This window comes from Oncorhynchus nerka, linkage group LG22 (genome assembly GCF_034236695.1).
Source record: "Oncorhynchus nerka isolate Pitt River linkage group LG22, Oner_Uvic_2.0, whole genome shotgun sequence".
NCBI lineage: Eukaryota > Metazoa > Chordata > Actinopteri > Salmoniformes > Salmonidae > Oncorhynchus > Oncorhynchus nerka.
Window position 1 is genome coordinate 101,010,169 of NC_088417.1, and position 20,091 is coordinate 101,030,259.

The following is a 20,091-nucleotide window of genomic DNA, read 5'->3' on the forward strand; positions in this document are numbered from 1 at the left end:
ATACTACACATATCACCTATACTGCCCAGATCCACTATACTACACAGATCCACTATACTACATAAATCCACTATACTACACAGATCCACTATACTACACAGATCCACTATACTACACAGATCCACTATACTACACAGATCCACTATACTACACATATCCACCACTATACTACACAGATCCACTATACTACACATATCCACCACTATACAACACATATCCACCACTATACTACACAGATCCACTATACTACACAGATCCACTATACTACACAGATCCACCACTATACTACACCGATCCACCACTATACTACACAGATCCACTATACTACACAGATCCACTATACTACACTGATCCACTATTCGACACAGATCCACTATACTACACATATCCACTATACTACACAGATCCGCCACTATACTACACATATCCACTATACTACCCAGATTCACTATACTACACTATACTACACAGATCCACTATACTGCCCGGATCCACTATACTACACAGATCCACTATACTACACATATCCACTATACTACCCAGATCCACTATACTACACAGATCCACTATACTACACAGATCCACCACTATACTATACAGATCCACTATACTACACAGATCTGCTATACGACACCGATCCACCACGATACTACACCGATCCACCACTATACTACCCAGATACACTATACTACACAGATCCACTATACTGCCCAGATCCACTATACTACCCAGATCCACTATACTACACAGATCCACTATACTACACAGATCCACTATACTACACATACCCACTATACTACACATATCCACTATACTACCCAGATCCACTATACTACACAGATCCACTATACTACACACATCCACTATACTACCCAGATCCACTATACTACCCAGATCCACTATACTATGCAGATCCACTATACTACCCAGGTCCACTATACTACACAGATCCACTATACTACACATATTCACCATACTACACATACCCACTATACTACCCAGATCCACTATACTACACAGATCCACTATACTACCCAGATCCACTATACTACACAGATCCACTATACTACACATACCCACTATACTACACATATCCACTATACTACCCAGATCCACTATACTACCCAGATCCACTATACTACCCAGATCCACTATACTATGCAGATCCACTATACTACCCAGGTCCACTATACTACACATATCCACTATACTACACAGACCCACTATACTACACATACCCACAACTATACTACACAGATCCACCACTATACTACACAGATCCACTATACTACACATATCCACCACTATACTACACAGATCCACCACTATACTACACAGATCCACTATAATACACAGATCCACCACTATACTACACAGATCCACTATACTACACATGTCCACTATACTACACAGATCCAACACTATACTACACAGATCCACTATACTACACAGATCCACCACTATACTACACAGATCCACTATACTACACAGATCCACTATACTACACAGATCCACCACTATACTACACAGATCCACCACTATACTACACAGATCCACCACTATACTACACAGATCCACCACTATACTACACAGATCCACTATACTACACAGATCCACTATACTACACAGATCCACCACTATACTACACAGATCCAACACTATACTACACAGATCCACTACTATACTACACAGATCCACCACTATACTACACAGATCCACTACTATACTACACAGATCCGCTATACTACACAAATCCACTATACTACACAAATCCACCACTATACTACACATATCCACCACTATACTACACAGATCCACTATACTACACAGATCTGCCACTATACTGCACAGACCCACCACTATACTACACCGATCCACTATACTACACATATCCACTATACTACACAGATCCACCACTATACTACACATATCCACAACTATACTACACCGATCCACCACTATACTACACATATCACCTATACTACACAGATCCACCACTATACTACACATATCACCTATACTACACAGATCCACCACTATACTACACATATCACCTATACTGCCCAGATCCACTATACTACACAGATCCACTATACTACACAAATCCACTATACTACACAGATCCACTATACTACACAGATCCACTATACTACCCAGATCCACTATACTACCCAGATCCACTATACTATGCAGATCCACTATACTACCCAGGTCCACTATACTACACATATCCACTATACTACCTAGATCCACTATACTACACAGACCCACTATACTACACAGATCCACTATACTACACATATCCACCACTATACTACACAGATCCACCACTATACTACACAGATCCACTACTATACTACACAGATCCACTATACTACACAAATCCACTATACTACACAAATCCACCACTATACTACACATATCCACCACTATACTACACAGATCCACTATACTACACAGATCTGCCACTATACTGCACAGACCCACCACTATACTACACCGATCCACTATACTACACATATCCACTATACTACACAGATCCACCACTATACTACACCGATCCACCACTATACTACACATATCACCTATACTACACAGATCCACCACTATACTACACATATCACCTATACTACACAGATCCACCACTATACTACACATATCACCTATACTGCCCAGATCCACTATACTACACAGATCCACTATACTACACAAATCCACTATACTACACAGATCCACTATACTTCACAGATCCACTATACTACACAGATCCACTATACTACACAGATCCACTATACTACACATATCCACCACTATACTACACATATCCACTATACTACACATATCCATCACTATACAACACATATCCACCACTATACTACACAGATCCACTATACTACACAGATACACTATACTACACAGATCCACTATACTACACAGATCCACCACTATACTACACATATCCACTATAGTACCCAGATCCACTATACTACACCGATCCACTATTCGACACAGATCCACTATACTCCACATATCCACTATACTACAAAGATCCGCCACTATACTACACATATCCACTATACTACCCAGATCCACTATACTACACTATACTACACAGATCCACTATACTGCCCGGATCCACTATACTACACAGATCCACTATACTACACATATCCACTATACTACCCAGATCCACTATACTACACAGATCCACTATACTACACAGATCCACCACTATACTATACAGATCCACTATACTACACAGATCTGCTATACGACACCGATCCACCACGATACTACACTGATCCACCACTATACTACACAGATGATCCACTATTCGACACAGATCCACTATACTAAACATATCCACTATACTACACAGATCCGCCACTATACTACACATTTCCACTATACTACCCAGATACACTATACTACACAGATCCACTATACTGCCCAGATCCACTATACTACACGGATCCACTATACTACACATATCCACTATACTACACAGATCCATTATACTACCCAGATCCACTATACTACCCAGATCCACTATACTACACAGATCCACTATACTACACATATCCACTATACTACACATATCCACTATACTACCTAGATCCACTATACTACACAGACCCACTATACTACACAGATCCACTATACTACACAGATCCACTATACTTAACAGATCTGCTATACTACACCGATCCACCACGATACTACACCGATCCACCACTATACTACACAGATCCACTATACTACACAGATCCACTATACTACACTGATCCACTATTCGACACAGGTCCACTATACTAAACATATCCACTATACTACACAGATCCGCCACTATACTACACATGTCCACTATACTAGCCAGATCCACTATACTACACAGCTCCACTATACTACACAGATCCACTATACTACACAGATCCACTATACTGCCCAGATCCACTATACTACACAGATCCACTATACTACACATATCCACTATACTACACATATCCACTATACTACACATATCCACTATACTACACAGATCCACTATACTACACATTTCCACTATACTACCCAGATCCACTATACTACACAGATCCACTATACTACACATATCCACTATACTACACATATCCACTATACTACACAGATCCACTATACTACACAGATCCACTATACTACACATATCCACTATACTACACAGATCCACTATACTGCCCAGATCCACTATACTACACAGATCCACTATACTACACAGATCCACTATACTGCCCAGATCCACTATACTACACATATCCACTATACTACACATATCCACTATACTACACAGATCCACTATAGTACACCTTTCCACTATACTACCCAGATCCACTATACTACACAGATCCACTATACTACACATATCCACTATACTACACATATCCACTATACTACACATATCCACTATACTACACAGATCCACTATACTACACATTTCCACCATACTACCCAGATCCACTATACTACACATATCCACTATACTACACAGATCCACTATACTACACAGATCCACTATACTGCCCAGATCCACTATACTACACAGATCCACTATACTACACAGATCCACTATACTACACAGATCCACTATACTACCCAGATCCACTATACTACACAGATCCACTATACTACCCAGATCCACTATACTACACAGATCCACTATACTACACAGACCCACTATACTACCCAGACCCACTATACTACACAGATCCACTATACTACACAGATCCACTATACTGCCCAGATCCACTATACTACACAGATCCACTATACTACACATATTCACTATACTACACAGATCCACGATACTACCCAGATCTACTATACTACACAGATCCACTATACTACACATATTCACTATACTACACAGATCCACTATACTACACATATCCACTATACTACACAGATCCACTATACTACACAGATCCACTATACTACACATACCCACTATACTACACAGATCCACTATACTACACAGATCCACTATACTACACATATCCACTATACTACCTAGATCCACTATACTACACAGACCCACTATACTACACAGATCCACTATACTACACAGATCCACTATACTTAACAGATCTGCTATACTACACCGATCCACCACGATACTACACCGATCCACCACTATACTACACAGATCCACTATACTACACAGATCCACTATACTACACTGATCCACTATTCGACACAGGTCCACTATACTAAACATATCCACTATACTACACAGATCCGCCACTATACTACACATGTCCACTATACTAGCCAGATCCACTATACTACACAGCTCCACTATACTACACAGATCCACTATACTACACAGATCCACTATACTACACATATCCACTATACTACACATATCCACTATACTACACATATCCACTATACTACACAGATCCACTATACTACACATTTCCACTATACTACCCAGATCCACTATACTACACAGATCCACTATACTACACATATCCACTATACTACACATATCCACTATACTACACAGATCCACTATACTACACAGATCCACTATACTACACATATCCACTATACTACACAGATCCACTATACTGCCCAGATCCACTATACTACACAGATCCACTATACTACACAGATCCACTATACTGCCCAGATCCACTATACTACACATATCCACTATACTACACATATCCACTATACTACACAGATCCACTATAGTACACCTTTCCACTATACTACCCAGATCCACTATACTACACAGATCCACTATACTACACATATCCACTATACTACACATATCCACTATACTACACATATCCACTATACTACACAGATCCACTATACTACACATTTCCACCATACTACCCAGATCCACTATACTACACATATCCACTATACTACACAGATCCACCATACTACACAGATCCACTATACTGCCCAGATCCACTATACTACACAGATCCACTATACTACACAGATCCACTATACTACACAGATCCACTATACTACCCAGATCCACTATACTACACAGATCCACTATACTACCCAGATCCACTATACTACACAGATCCACTATACTACACAGACCCACTATACTACCCAGACCCACTATACTACACAGATCCACTATACTACACAGATCCACTATACTGCCCAGATCCACTATACTACACAGATCCACTATACTACACATATTCACTATACTACACAGATCCACGATACTACCCAGATCTACTATACTACACAGATCCACTATACTACACATATTCACTATACTACACAGATCCACTATACTACACATATCCACTATACTACACAGATCCACTATACTACACAGATCCACTATACTACACATACCCACTATACTACACAGATCCACTATACTACACAGATCCACTATACTACACATATCCACTATACTACACATATCCACTATACTACACAGATCCACTATACTACACCGATCCACGATACTACCCAGTGGGGATTAGGTTATTTTCTGCATGACTATGGTTCTTTTTACTCCAAACCCACCTCTGGTGTCTGTTGCCAATAAGCTCTATTTTAGTCTAATCAGACCATAGCACCTGGTTCCAGTGACCTGGTTCCAGGCACTTACGTTTGTCTTCTGGCAACCCTTCCAAATAACTTGTTGGCATTGAGTTTTTTCGTATTAATTTAATTTAACCTTTATTTAACTAGGCAAGTCAGTTAAGAACAAATTCTTATTTACAATGACGGCCTACAGAGGTTGCGTGTAATTATATTTTTGGAGTCTTGGTGTCCGCCACGTTCTGACCTTCGTTCTTTTGTTATGTTTTTGTTTTAGTATGGTCAGGGCGTGAGTTGGGGTGGGTAGTCTATGTTCGTTTTTCTATGTTGTGTTTATGTGTTTGGCCTGGTGTGGTTCTCAATCAGAGGCAGGTGTTGTTGGTTGTCTCTGATTGAGAACCATACTTAGGCAGCCTTTCCCCACCTGTGTTTTGTGGCAGGTGTCGTTAGTTGTCTCTGATTGAGAACCATACTTAGGTAGCCTTTCCTCACCTGTGTTTTGTGGCAGGTGTCGTTAGTTGTCTCTGATTGAGAACCATACTTAGGTAGCCTTTCCTCACCTGTGTTTTGTGGGTGATTGTTTTCTGTTTTGTTGTTTGTGTCAACATTCAGGACTGTTTCGGTTTTCGTTTCCATTCACTTTGTTATTTTTGTATTGAGTCATGTTCAGTTATTATAAAAGTATCACGGACACTTACCACGATGCGTTTTGGACCGATCCTTGCTACTCTTCCTCAGAAGAAGAGGAGGAATGCCGTTACAGTGTCCTCAAGATGTAACCAGCTTATTCAATTATAAAACTGTGATCCTTGACGTTTTTTCAATTCAAACTTTGAATTTTTCACTTTTCAATTATTATACAAAAATCTTGCAGCCAATAAAATGTTATATATATATATATATATATATATATATATATATATTGGGGAAACCAACCATTCCAGCTCTGCAGATTTTGCTGCGAAGAGACAGAGTCATTAGTTCACTTGTATTGGTATTGTCCATATGTAGCTTGTTTTTGGTCGCAGGTTCAGGAATGGCTGAAGTATTGCAACATTTACTGTACCGTGAGCTACCTCTGCAGATAGCACTGCTGGGTGATCTGAAAAGTCAATCGATCTACAATATAATAATACTCGTAGCAAAATAAATGTATATCTTGAAATAGAAACTATAAGCATGGAAAGGTTCAGTTGGAAAAAGAAATGGAAAATACAAATCAAACTGGATGGTGATCAGAGATAGATGGGAGGGGTTGAGGGGAGCTGAAGGAGGGGACTGGATGGTGTTCAGAGATAGATGGGAGGGGTTGAGGGGAGCTGAAGGACTGGATGGTGTTCAGAGATAGATGGGAGGGGTTGAGGGGAGCTGAAGGACTGGATGGTGTTCAGAGATAGATGGGAGGGGTTGAGGGGAGCTGAAGGACTGGATGGTGTTCAGAGATAGATGGGAGGGGTTGAGGGGAGCTGAAGGACTGGATGGTGTTCAGAGATAGATGGGAGGGGTTGAGGGAGCTGAAGGACTGGATGGTGTTCAGAGATAGATGGGAGGGGTTGAGGGTAGCTGAAGGACTGGATGGTGTTCAGAGATAGAGGGGAGGGGTTGAGGGAGCTGAAGGACTGGATGGTGTTCAGAGATAGATGGGAGGGGTTGAGGGAGCTGAAGGACTGGATGGTGTTCAGAGATAGATGGGAGGGGTTGAGGGGAGCTGAAGGACTGGATGGTGTTCAGAGATAGATGGGAGGGGTTGAGGGGAGCTGAAGGAGGCGACTGGATGGTGTTCAGAGATAGATGGGAGGGGTTGAGGGGAGCTGAAGGACTGGATGGTGTTCAGAGATAGATGGGAGGGGTTGAGGGTAGCTAAAGGACTGGATGGTGTTCAGAGATAGATGGGAGGGGTTGAGGGGAGCTGAAGGAGGGGACTGGATGGTGTTCAGAGATAGATGGGAGGGTTTGAGGGGAGCTGAAGGACTGGATGGTGTTCAGAGATAGATGGGAGGGGTTGAGGGGAGCTGAAGGACTGGATGGTGTTCAGAGATAGATGGGAGGGGTTGAGGGAGCTGAAGGACTGGATGGTGTTCAGAGATAGTTGGGAGGGGTTGAGGGAGCTGAAGGACTGGATGGTGTTCAGAGATAGATGGGAGGGGTTGAGGGGAGCTGAAGGACTGGATGGTGTTCAGAGATAGATGGGAGGGGTTGAGGGGAGCTGAAGGACTGGATGGTGTTCAGAAATAGATGGGAGGGGTTGAGGGGAGATGAAGGAGGGGACTGGATGGTGTTCAGAGATAGATGGGAGGGGTTGAGGGGAGCTGAAGGACTGGATGGTGTTCAGAGATAGATGGGAGGGGTTGAGGGTAGCTAAAGGACTGGATGGTGTTCAGAGATAGATGGGATGGGTTGAGGGGAGCTGAAGGACTGGATGGTGTTCAGAGATAGATGGGAGGGGTTGAGGGGAGCTGAAGGACTGGGTGGTGTTCAGAGATAGATGGGAGGGGTTGAGGGGAGCTGAAGGAGGGGACTGGATGGTGATCAGATATAGATGGGAGGGGTTGAGGGGAGCTGAAGGACTGGATGGTGATCAGAGATAGATGGGAGGGGTTGAGGGGAGCTGAAGGACTGGATGGTGATCAGAGATAGATGGGAGGGGTTGAGGGGAGCTGAAGGACTGGATGGTGTTCAGAGATAGTTGGGAGGGGTTCAGGGGAGCTGAAGGACTGGATGGTGTTCAGAGATAGATGGGAGGGGTTGAGGGGAGCTGAAGGACTGGATGGTGTTCAGAGATAGTTGGGAGGGGTTCATGGGAGCTGAAGGACTGGATGGTGTTCAGAGATAGATGGGAGGGGTTGAGGGTAGCTGAAGTACTGGATGGTGTTCAGAGATAGATGGGAGGGGTTGAGGGGAGCTGAAGGACTGGATGGTGTTCAGAAATAGATGGGAGGGTTGAGGGAGCTGAAGGAGGACTGGATGGTGTTCAGAGATAGATGGGAGGGGTTGAGGGGAGCTGAAGGACTGGATGGTGTTCAGAGATAGATGGGAGGGGTTGAGGGAGCTGAAGGAGGGGACTGGATGGTGATCAGAGATAGATGGGAGGGGTTGAGGGGAGCTGAAGGACTGGATGGTGTTCAGAGATAGATGGGAGGGGTTGAGGGGAGCTGAAGGACTGGATGGTGTTCAGAGATAGATGGGAGGGGTTGAGGGGAGCTGAAGGAGGCGACTGGATGGTGTTCAGAGATAGATGGGAGGGGTTGAGGGGAGCTGAAGGAGGGGACTGGATGGTGTTCAGAGATAGATGGGAGGGGTTGAGGGAGCTGAAGGACTGGATGGTGATCAGAGATAGATGGGAGGGGTTGAGGGAGCTGAAGGACTGGATGGTGTTCAGATAGATGGGAGGGGTTGAGGGGAGCTGAAGGACTGGATGGTGTTCAGAGATAGATGGTAGGGGTTGAGGGGAGCTGAAGGAGGGGACTGGATGGTGTTCAGAGATAGATGGGAGGGTTGAGGGGAGCTGAAGGAGGGGACTGGATGGTGTTTAGAGATAGATGGGAGGGGTTGAGGGGAGCTGAAGGACTGGATGGTGTTCAGAGATAGATGGGAGGGGTTGAGGGAGCTGAAGGACTGGATGGTGTTCAGAGATAGATGGGAGAGGTTGAGGGGGAGCTGAAGGACTGGGTGGTGTTCAGAGATAGATGGGAGGGGTTGAGGGGAGCTGAAGGAGGGGACTGGATGGTGATCAGATATAGATGGGAGGGGTTGAGGAGCTGAAGGACTGGATGGTGATCAGAGATAGATGGGAGGGGTTGAGGGGAGCTGAAGGACTGGATGGTGATCAGAGATAGATGGGAGGGGTTGAGGGGAGCTGAAGGACTGGATGGTGTTCAGATAGATGGGAGGGGTTGAGGGAGCTGAAGGACTGGATGGTGTTCAGAGATAGATGGGAGGGGTTGAGGGGAGCTGAAGGAGGGGACTGGATAGTGTTCAGAGATAGATGGGAGGGGTTGAGGGGAGCTGAAGGACTGGATGGTGTTCAGAGATAGATGGGAGGGGTTGAGGGGAGCTGAAGGACTGGATGGTGTTCAGAGATAGATGGGAGGGGTTGAGGGGAGCTGAAGGACTGGGTGGTGTTCAGAGATAGATGGGAGGGGTTGAGGGGAGCTGAAGGAGGGGACTGGATGGTGATCAGATATAGATGGGAGGGGTTGAGGGGAGCTGAAGGACTGGATGGTGATCAGAGATAGATGGGAGGGGTTGAGGGAGCTGAAGGACTGGATGGTGATCAGAGATAGATGGGAGGGGGTTGAGGGAGCTGAAGGACTGGATGGTGTTCAGATAGATGGGAGGGGTTGAGGGGAGCTGAAGGACTGGATGGTGTTCAGAGATAGATGTTAGGGGTTGAGGGGAGCTGAAGGAGGGGACTGGATGGTGTTCAGAGATAGATGGGAGGGGTTGAGGGGAGCTGAAGGAGGGGGACTGGATGGTGTTCAGAGATAGATGGGAGGGGTTGAGGGGAGCTGAAGGACTGGATGGTGTTCAGAGATAGATGGGAGGGGTTGAGGGGAGCTGAAGGAGGGGACTGGATGGTGTTCAGAGATAGATGGGAGGGGTTGAGGGGAGCTGAAGGACTGGATATTGTTCAGAGATAGATGGGAGGGGTTGAGGGGAGCTGAAGGACTGGATGGTGTTCAGAGATAGATGGGAGGGGTTGAGGGGAGCTGAAGGACTGGATGGTGTTCAGAGATAGTTGGGAGGGGTTGAGGGGAGCTGAAGGACTGGATGGTGTTCAGAGATAGATGGGAGGGGTTGAGGGGAGCTGAAGGACTGGATGGTGATCAGAGATAGATGGGAGGGGTTGAGGGGAGCTGAAGGACTGGATGGTGTTCAGATAGATGGGAGGGGTTGAGGGGAGCTGAATGACTGGATGGTGTTCAGAGATAGATGGGAGGGGTTGAGGGGAGCTGAAGGACTGGATGGTGTTCAGAGATAGATGGGAGGGGTTGAGGGGAGCTGAAGGACTGGGTGGTGTTCAGAGATAGATGGGAGGGGTTGAGGGGCTGAAGGAGGGGACTGGATGGTGATCAGATATAGATGGGAGGGGTTGAGGGAGCTGAAGGACTGGATGGTGATCAGAGATAGATGGGAGGGGTTGAGGGGAGCTGAAGGACTGGATGGTGATCAGAGATAGATGGGAGGGTTGAGGGGAGCTGAAGGACTGGATGGTGTTCAGATAGATGGGAGGGGTTGAGGGAGCTGAAGGACTGGATGGTGTTCAGAGATAGATGGGAGGGGTTGAGGGGAGCTGAAGGAGGGGACTGGATGGTGTTCAGAGATAGATTTGAGGGGAGCTGAAGGACTGGATGTGTTCAGAGATAGATGGGAGGGGTTGAGGGGAGCTGAAGGACTGGATGGTGTTCAGAGATAGATGGGAGGGGTTGAGGGGCTGAAGGACTGGGTGGTGTTCAGAGATAGATGGGAGGGGTTGAGGGGAGCTGAAGGAGGGACTGGATGGTGATCAGATATAGATGGGAGGGGTTGAGGGGAGCTGAAGGACTGGATGGTGATCAGAGATAGATGGGAGGGGTTGAGGGGAGCTGAAGGACTGGATGGTGATCAGAGATAGATGGGAGGGGTTGAGGGAGCTGAAGGACTGGATGGTGTTCAGATAGATGGGAGGGGTTGAGGGGAGCTGAAGGACTGGATGGTGTTCAGAGATAGATGTTAGGGGTTGAGGGAGCTGAAGGAGGGGACTGGATGGTGTTCAGAGATAGATGGGAGGGGTTGAGGGGAGCTGAAGGAGGGGGACTGGATGGTGTTCAGAGATAGATGGGAGGGTTGAGGGGAGCTGAAGGACTGGATGGTGTTCAGAGATAGATGGGAGGGGTTGAGGGGAGCTGAAGGAGGGACTGGATGGTGTTCAGAGATAGATGGGAGGGTTGAGGGGAGCTGAAGGACTGGATATTGTTCAGAGATAGATGGGAGGGGTTGAGGGGAGCTGAAGGACTGGATGGTGTTCAGAGATAGATGGGAGGGGTTGAGGGGAGCTGAAGGACTGGATGGTGTTCAGAGATAGTTGGGAGGGTTGAGGGAGCTGAAGGACTGGATGGTGTTCAGAGATAGATGGGAGGGGTTGAGGGGAGCTGAAGGACTGGATGGTGATCAGAGATAGATGGGAGGGGTTGAGGGGAGCTGAAGGACTGGATGGTGTTCAGATAGATGGGAGGGGTTGAGGGAGCTGAATGACTGGATGGTGTTCAGAGATAGATGGGAGGGGTTGAGGGAGCTGAAGGACTGGATGGTGTTCAGAGATAGATGGGAGGGGTTGAGGGGAGCTGAAGGACTGGGTGGTGTTCAGAGATAGATGGGAGGGGTTGAGGGGAGCTGAAGGAGGGGACTGGATGGTGATCAGATATAGATGGGAGGGGTTGAGGGGAGCTGAAGGACTGGATGGTGATCAGAGATAGATGGGAGGGGTTGAGGGGAGCTGAAGGACTGGATGGTGATCAGAGATAGATGGGAGGGGTTGAGGGGAGCTGAAGGACTGGATGGTGTTCAGATAGATGGGAGGGGTTGAGGGGAGCTGAAGGACTGGATGGTGTTCAGAGATAGATGGGAGGGGTTGAGGGGAGCTGAAGGAGGGGACTGGATGGTGTTCAGAGATAGATTTGAGGGGAGCTGAAGGACTGGATGGTGTTCAGAGATAGATGGGAGGGGTTGAGGGGAGCTGAAGGACTGGATGGTGTTCAGAGATAGATGGGAGGGGTTGAGGGGAGCTGAAGGACTGGGTGGTGTTCAGAGATAGACTGGAGGGGTTGAGGGGAGCTGAAGGAGGGGACTGGATGGTGATCAGATATAGATGGGAGGGTTGAGGGGAGCTGAAGGACTGGATGGTGATCAGAGATAGATGGGAGGGTTGAGGGAGCTGAAGGACTGGATGGTGATCAGAGATAGATGGGAGGGGTTGAGGGGAGCTGAAGGACTGGATGGTGTTCAGATAGATGGGAGGGTTGAGGGGAGCTGAAGGACTGGATGGTGTTCAGAGATAGATGGTAGGGGTTGAGGGGAGCTGAAGGAGGGGACTGGATGGTGTTCAGAGATAGATGGGAGGGGTTGAGGGGAGCTGAAGGAGGGGGACTGGATGGTGTTCAGAGATAGATGGGAGGGTTGAGGGAGCTGACGGACTGGATGGTGTTCAGAGATAGATGGGAGGGGTTGAGGGAGCTGAAGGAGGGGACTGGATGGTGTTCAGAGATAGATGGGAGGGTTGAGGGGAGCTGAAGGACTGGATATTGTTCAGAGATAGATGGGAGGGTTGAGGGGAGCTGAAGGACTGGATGGTGTTCAGAGATAGATGGGAGGGGTTGAGGGGAGCTGAAGGACTGGATGGTGTTCAGAGATAGTTGGGAGGGGTTGAGGGAGCTGAAGGACTGGATGGTGTTCAGAGATAGATGGGAGGGGTTGAGGGGGTGATCAGAGATAGATGGGAGGGGTTGAGGGAGCTGAGGGGATGGTGTTCAGATAGATGGGAGGGGTTGAGGGGAGCTGAAGGACTGGATGGTGTTCAGAGATAGATGGGAGAGGTTGAGGGAGCTGAAGGACTGGATGGTGTTCAGAGATAGATGGGAGGGGTTGAGGGAGCTGAAGGAGGGGACTGGATGGTGATCAGATATAGATGGGAGGGTTGAGGGGAGCTGAAGGACTGGATGGTGATCAGAGATAGATGGGAGGGGTTGAGGGAGCTGAAGGACTGGATGGTGATCAGAGATAGATGGGAGGGGTTGAGGGGAGCTGAAGGACTGGATGGTGTTCAGATAGATGGGAGGGGTTGAGGGAGCTGAAGGACTGGATGGTGTTCAGAGATAGATGGGAGGGTTGAGGGGAGCTGAAGGAGGGGACTGGATGGTGTTCAGAGATAGATTTGAGGGGTGCTGAAGGACTGGATGGTGTTCAGAGATAGATGGGAGGGGTTGAGGGGAGCTGAAGGACTGGATGGTGTTCAGAGATAGATGGGAGGGGTTGAGGGGAGCTGAAGGACTGGGTGGTGTTCAGAGATAGATGGGAGGGTTGAGGGGAGCTGAAGGAGGGGACTGGATGGTGATCAGATATAGATGGGAGGGTTGAGGGGAGCTGAAGGACTGGATGGTGATCAGAGATAGATGGGAGGGGTTGAGGGGAGCTGAAGGACTGGATGGTGATCAGAGATAGATGGGAGGGGTTGAGGGAGCTGAAGGACTGGATGGTGTTCAGATAGATGGGAGGGTTGAGGGAAGCTGAAGGACTGGATGGTGTTCAGAGATAGATGGTAGGGGTTGAGGGGAGCTGAAGGAGGGGACTGGATGGTGTTCAGAGATAGATGGGAGGGGTTGAGGGGAGCTGAAGGAGGGGGACTGGATGGTGTTCAGATAGATGGGAGAGCTGAAGGACTGGATGGTGTTCAGAGATAGATGGGAGGGTTGAGGGGAGCTGAAGGAGGGGACTGGATGGTGTTCAGAGATAGATGGGAGGGGTTGAGGGGAGCTGAAGGACTGGATATTTTCAGAGATAGATGGGAGGGGTTGAGGGGAGCTGAAGGACTGGATGGTGTTCAGAGATAGATGGGAGGGGTTGAGGGAGCTGAAGGACTGGATGGTGTTCAGAGATAGTTGGGAGGGGTTGAGGGAGCTGAAGGACTGGATGGTGTTCAGAGATAGATGGGAGGGTTGAGGGGAGCTGAAGGACTGGATGGTGATCAGAGATAGATGGGAGGGGTTGAGGGGAGCTGAAGGACTGGATGGTGTTCAGATAGATGGGAGGGGTTGAGGGGAGCTGAAGGACTGGATGGTGTTCAGAGATAGATGGGAGGGGTTGAGGGGAGCTGAAGGAGGGGACTGGATGGTGTTCAGAGATAGATGGGAGGGGTTGAGGGAGGACTGGATGGTGTTCAGAGAGGGAGGGTTGAGGGGAGCTGAAGGAGGGGACTGGATGGTGTTCAGAGATAGATGGGAGGGGTTGAGGGGAGCTGAAGGACTGGATGGTGTTCAGAGATAGATGGGAGGGGTTGAGGGAGCTGAAGGACTGGATGGTGTTCAGAGATAGATGGGAGGGGTTGAGGGGAGCTGAAGGACTGGATGGTGTTCAGAGATAGATGGGAGGGGTTGAGGGGGCTGAAGGAGGGGACTGGATAGTGTTCAGAGATAGATGGGAGGGTTGAGGGGCTGAGGACTGGATGGTGTTCAGAGATAGATGGGAGGGGTTGAGGGAGCTGAAGGACTGGATGTGTTCAGAGATAGATGGGAGGGGTTGAGGGGAGCTGAAGGACTGGGTGGTGTTCAGAGATAGATGGGAGGGGTTGAGGGGAGCAGAAGGAGGGGACTGGATGGTGATCAGATATAGATGGGAGGGGTTGAGGGGAGCTGAAGGACTGGATGGTGATCAGAGATAGATGGGAGGGGTTGAGGGAGCTGAAGGACTGGATGGTGATCAGAGATAGATGGGAGGGGTTGAGGGAGCTGAAGGCTGGATGGTGTTCAGATAGATGGGAGGGGTTGAGGGGAGCTGAAGGACTGGATGGTGTTCAGAGATAGATGTTAGGGGTTGAGGGGAGCTGAAGGAGGGGACTGGATGGTGTTCAGAGATAGATGGGAGGGGTTGAGGGGCTGAAGGAGGGGGCTGGATGGTGTTCAGAGATAGATGGGAGGGGTTGAGGGGAGCTGAAGGACTGGATGGTGTTCAGAGATAGATGGGAGGGGTTGAGGGGAGCTGAAGGAGGGGACTGGATGGTGTTCAGAGATAGATGGGAGGGGTTGAGGGGAGCTGAAGGACTGGATATTGTTCAGAGATAGATGGGAGGGGTTGAGGGGAGCTGAAGGACTGGATGGTGTTCAGAGATAGATGGGAGGGGTTGAGGGGAGCTGAAGGACTGGATGGTGTTCAGAGATAGTTGGGAGGGGTTGAGGGGAGCTGAAGGACTGGATGGTGTTCAGAGATAGATGGGAGGGGTTGAGGGGAGCTGAAGGGGGGACTGGATGGTGTTCAGAGATAGATTTGAGGGAGCTGAAGGACTGGATGGTGTTCAGAGATAGATGGGAGGGTTGAGGGAGCTGAAGGACTGGATGGTGTTCAGAGATAGATGGGAGGGGTTGAGGGGAGCTGAAGGACTGGGTGGTGTTCAGAGATAGATGGGAGGGGTTGAGGGGAGCTGAAGGAGGGGACTGGATGGTGATCAGATATAGATGGGAGGGTTGAGGGGAGCTGAAGGACTGGATGGTGATCAGAGATAGATGGGAGGGGTTGAGGGGAGCTGAAGGACTGGATGGTGATCAGAGATAGATGGGAGGGTTGAGGGGAGCTGAAGGACTGGATGGTGTTCAGATAGATGGGAGGGGTTGAGGGGGAGCTGAAGGACTGGATGGTGTTCAGAGATAGATGGTAGGGGTTGAGGGGAGCTGAAGGAGGGGACTGGATGGTGTTCAGAGATAGATGGGAGGGGTTGAGGGGAGCTGAAGGAGGGGACTGGATGGTGTTCAGAGATAGATGGGAGGGGTTGAGGGAGCTGACGGACTGGATGGTGTTCAGAGATAGATGGGAGGGGTTGAGGGGAGCTGAAGGAGGGGACTGGATGGTGTTCAGAGATAGATGGGAGGGTTGAGGGGAGCTGAAGGACTGGATATTGTTCAGAGATAGATGGGAGGGTTGAGGGGAGCTGAAGGACTGGATGGTGTTCAGAGATAGATGGGAGGGGTTGAGGGAGCTGAAGGACTGGATGGTGTTCAGAGATAGTTGGGAGGGTTGAGGGAGCTGAAGGACTGGATGGTGTTCAGAGATAGATGGGAGGGTTGAGGGGAGCTGAAGGACTGGATGGTGATCAGAGATAGATGGGAGGGTTGAGGGGAGCTGAAGGACTGGATGGTGTTCAGATAGATGGGAGGGTTGAGGGAGCTGAAGGACTGGATGGTGTTCAGAGATAGATGGGAGGGGTTGAGGGAGCTGAAGGACTGGGTGGTGTTCAGAGATAGATGGGAGGGGTTGACGGGAGCTGAAGGAGGGGACTGGATGGTGATCAGATATAGATGGGAGGGTTGAGGGAGCTGAAGGACTGGATGGTGATCAGAGATAGATGGGAGGGGTTGAGGGGAGCTGAAGGACTGGATGGTGATCAGAGATAGATGGGAGGGGTTGAGGGGGAGCTGAAGGACTGGATGGTGTTCAGATAGATGGGAGGGGTTGAGGGAGCTGAAGGACTGGATGGTGTTCAGAGATAGATGGGAGGGGTTGAGGGGAGCTGAAGGAGGGGACTGGATGGTGTTCAGAGATAGATTTGAGGGGAGCTGAAGGACTGGATGGTGTTCAGAGATAGATGGGAGGGGTTGAGGGGAGCTGAAGGACTGGATGGTGTTCAGAGATAGATGGGAGGGTTGAGGGAGCTGAAGGACTGGGTGGTGTTCAGAGATAGATGGGAGGGGTTGAGGGAGCTGAAGGAGGGGACTGGATGGTGATCAGATATAGATGGGAGGGTTGAGGGGAGCTGAAGGACTGGATGGTGATCAGAGATAGATGGGAGGGGTTGAGGGGAGCTGAAGGACTGGATGGTGATCAGAGATAGATGGGAGGGGTTGAGGGAGCTGAAGGACTGGATGGTGTTCAGATAGATGGGAGGGGTTGAGGGGAGCTGAAGGACTGGATGGTGTTCAGAGATAGATGGTAGGGGTTGAGGGAGCTGAAGGAGGGGACTGGATGGTGTTCAGAGATAGATGGGAGGGTTGAGGGAGCTGAAGGAGGGGACTGGATGGTGTTCAGCGATAGATGGGAGGGTTGAGGGAGCTGAAGGACTGGATGGTGTTCAGAGATAGATGGGAGGGTTGAGGGGAGCTGAAGGAGGGGACTGGATGGTGTTCAGAGATAGATGGGAGGGGTTGAGGGGAGCTGAAGGACTGGATATTGTTCAGAGATAGATGGGAGGGGTTGAGGGGAGCTGAAGGACTGGATGGTGTTCAGAGATAGATGGGAGGGGTTGAGGGGAGCTGAAGGACTGGATGGTGTTCAGAGATAGTTGGGAGGGTTGAGGGAGCTGAAGGACTGGATGGTGTTCAGAGATAGATGGGAGGGTTGAGGGGAGCTGAAGGACTGGATGGTGATCAGAGATAGATGGGAGGGGTTGAGGGGAGCTGAAGGACTGGATGGTGTTCAGATAGATGGGAGGGTTGAGGGAGCTGAAGGACTGGATGGTGTTCAGAGATAGATGGGAGGGTTGAGGGGAGCTGAAGGAGGGGACTGGATGGTGTTCAGAGATAGATGGGAGGGGTTGAGGGAGCTGAAGGACTGGATGGTGTTCAGAGATAGATGGGAGGGTTGAGGGGAGCTGAAGGAGGGGACTGGATGGTGTTCAGAGATAGATGGGAGGGGTTGAGGGAGCTGAAGGACTGGATATTGTTCAGAGATAGATGGGAGGGTTGAGGGAGCTGAAGGACTGGATGGTGTTCAGAGATAGATGGGAGGGGTTGAGGGGAGCTGAAGGACTGGATGGTGATCAGAGATAGATGGGAGGGGTTGAGGGGAGCTGAAGGACTGGATGGTGTTCAGATAGATGGGAGGGTTGAGGGAGCTGAAGGACTGGATGGTGATCAGAGATAGATGGGAGGGGTTGAGTGTTAGGGGAGGGGTAGTGTTAGGGAGGGGGTAGTGTTAGGGGTAGTGTTAGGGGGGTAGTGTTAGGGGAGGGGTAGTGTTAGGGAAGGGGGTAGTGTTAGGGGAGTGGGGGTAGTGTTGGGGGGGTAGTGTTAGGGGAGTGGGGGTAGTGTTAGGGGGGGATAGTGTTAGTGGAGGGGGTAGTGTTAGGGGAGGAGGGTAGTGTTAGGGGAGTGTTAGGGGGTTAGTGGGGGTAGTGTTAGGGGGGTAGTGTTAGTGGAGGGGGGTAGTGTTAGGGGGTAGTGTTAGGGGGGTAGTGTTAGGGGGGTAGTGTTAGGGCAGTGGGGGTAGTGTTAGGGGGTAGTGTTAGTGGAGGGGGTAGTGTTAGGGAGGGGGTAGTGTTAGGGGAGGGGGTAGTGTTAGTGGAGGGGGTAGTGTTAGGGGTAGTGTTAGGGGGGTAGTGTTAGGGTAGGGGGTAGTGTTAGGGGGAGGGGGTAGTGTTAGGGGAGGGGTAGTGTTAGGGGGTAGTGTTAGGGGGTGGTAGTGTTAGGGTAGGGGGTAGTGTTAGGGAGGGGGTAGTGTTAGGGGAGGGGGGTAGTGTTAGGGTAGGGGGTAGTGTTAGGGTAGGGGGTAGTGTTAGAGGGGTAGTGTTAGAGGAGGGTAGTGTTAGGGTAGGGGGTAGTGTTAGAGGGGGTAGTGTTAGGGGAAGGGGGTAGTGTTAGAGGGGGTAGTGTTAGTGGAGGGGGGTAGTGTTAGAGGGGGTAGTGTTAGGGGAGGGGGTAGTGTTAGGAAAGCCTTTTTTATTGATTAATGTAGTCAATGTGATTCCCTACCTCTTATTATTGATTCATGTAGTCAATGTGATTCCCTACCTCTTATTATTGATTCATGTAGTCAATGTGATTCCCTACCTCTTATTATTGATTCATG

The 20,091-nt window shown here is 48.9% G+C and overlaps 1 protein-coding gene across 1 annotated transcript in view; it reads left to right on the top strand.

The window, feature by feature from the left end:
* trabd2a (TraB domain containing 2A) overlaps positions 1 to 20,091 on the top strand; it is a 185,030-nt gene that overhangs the window by 68,488 nt on the left and 96,451 nt on the right. The window lies entirely within an intron of this gene.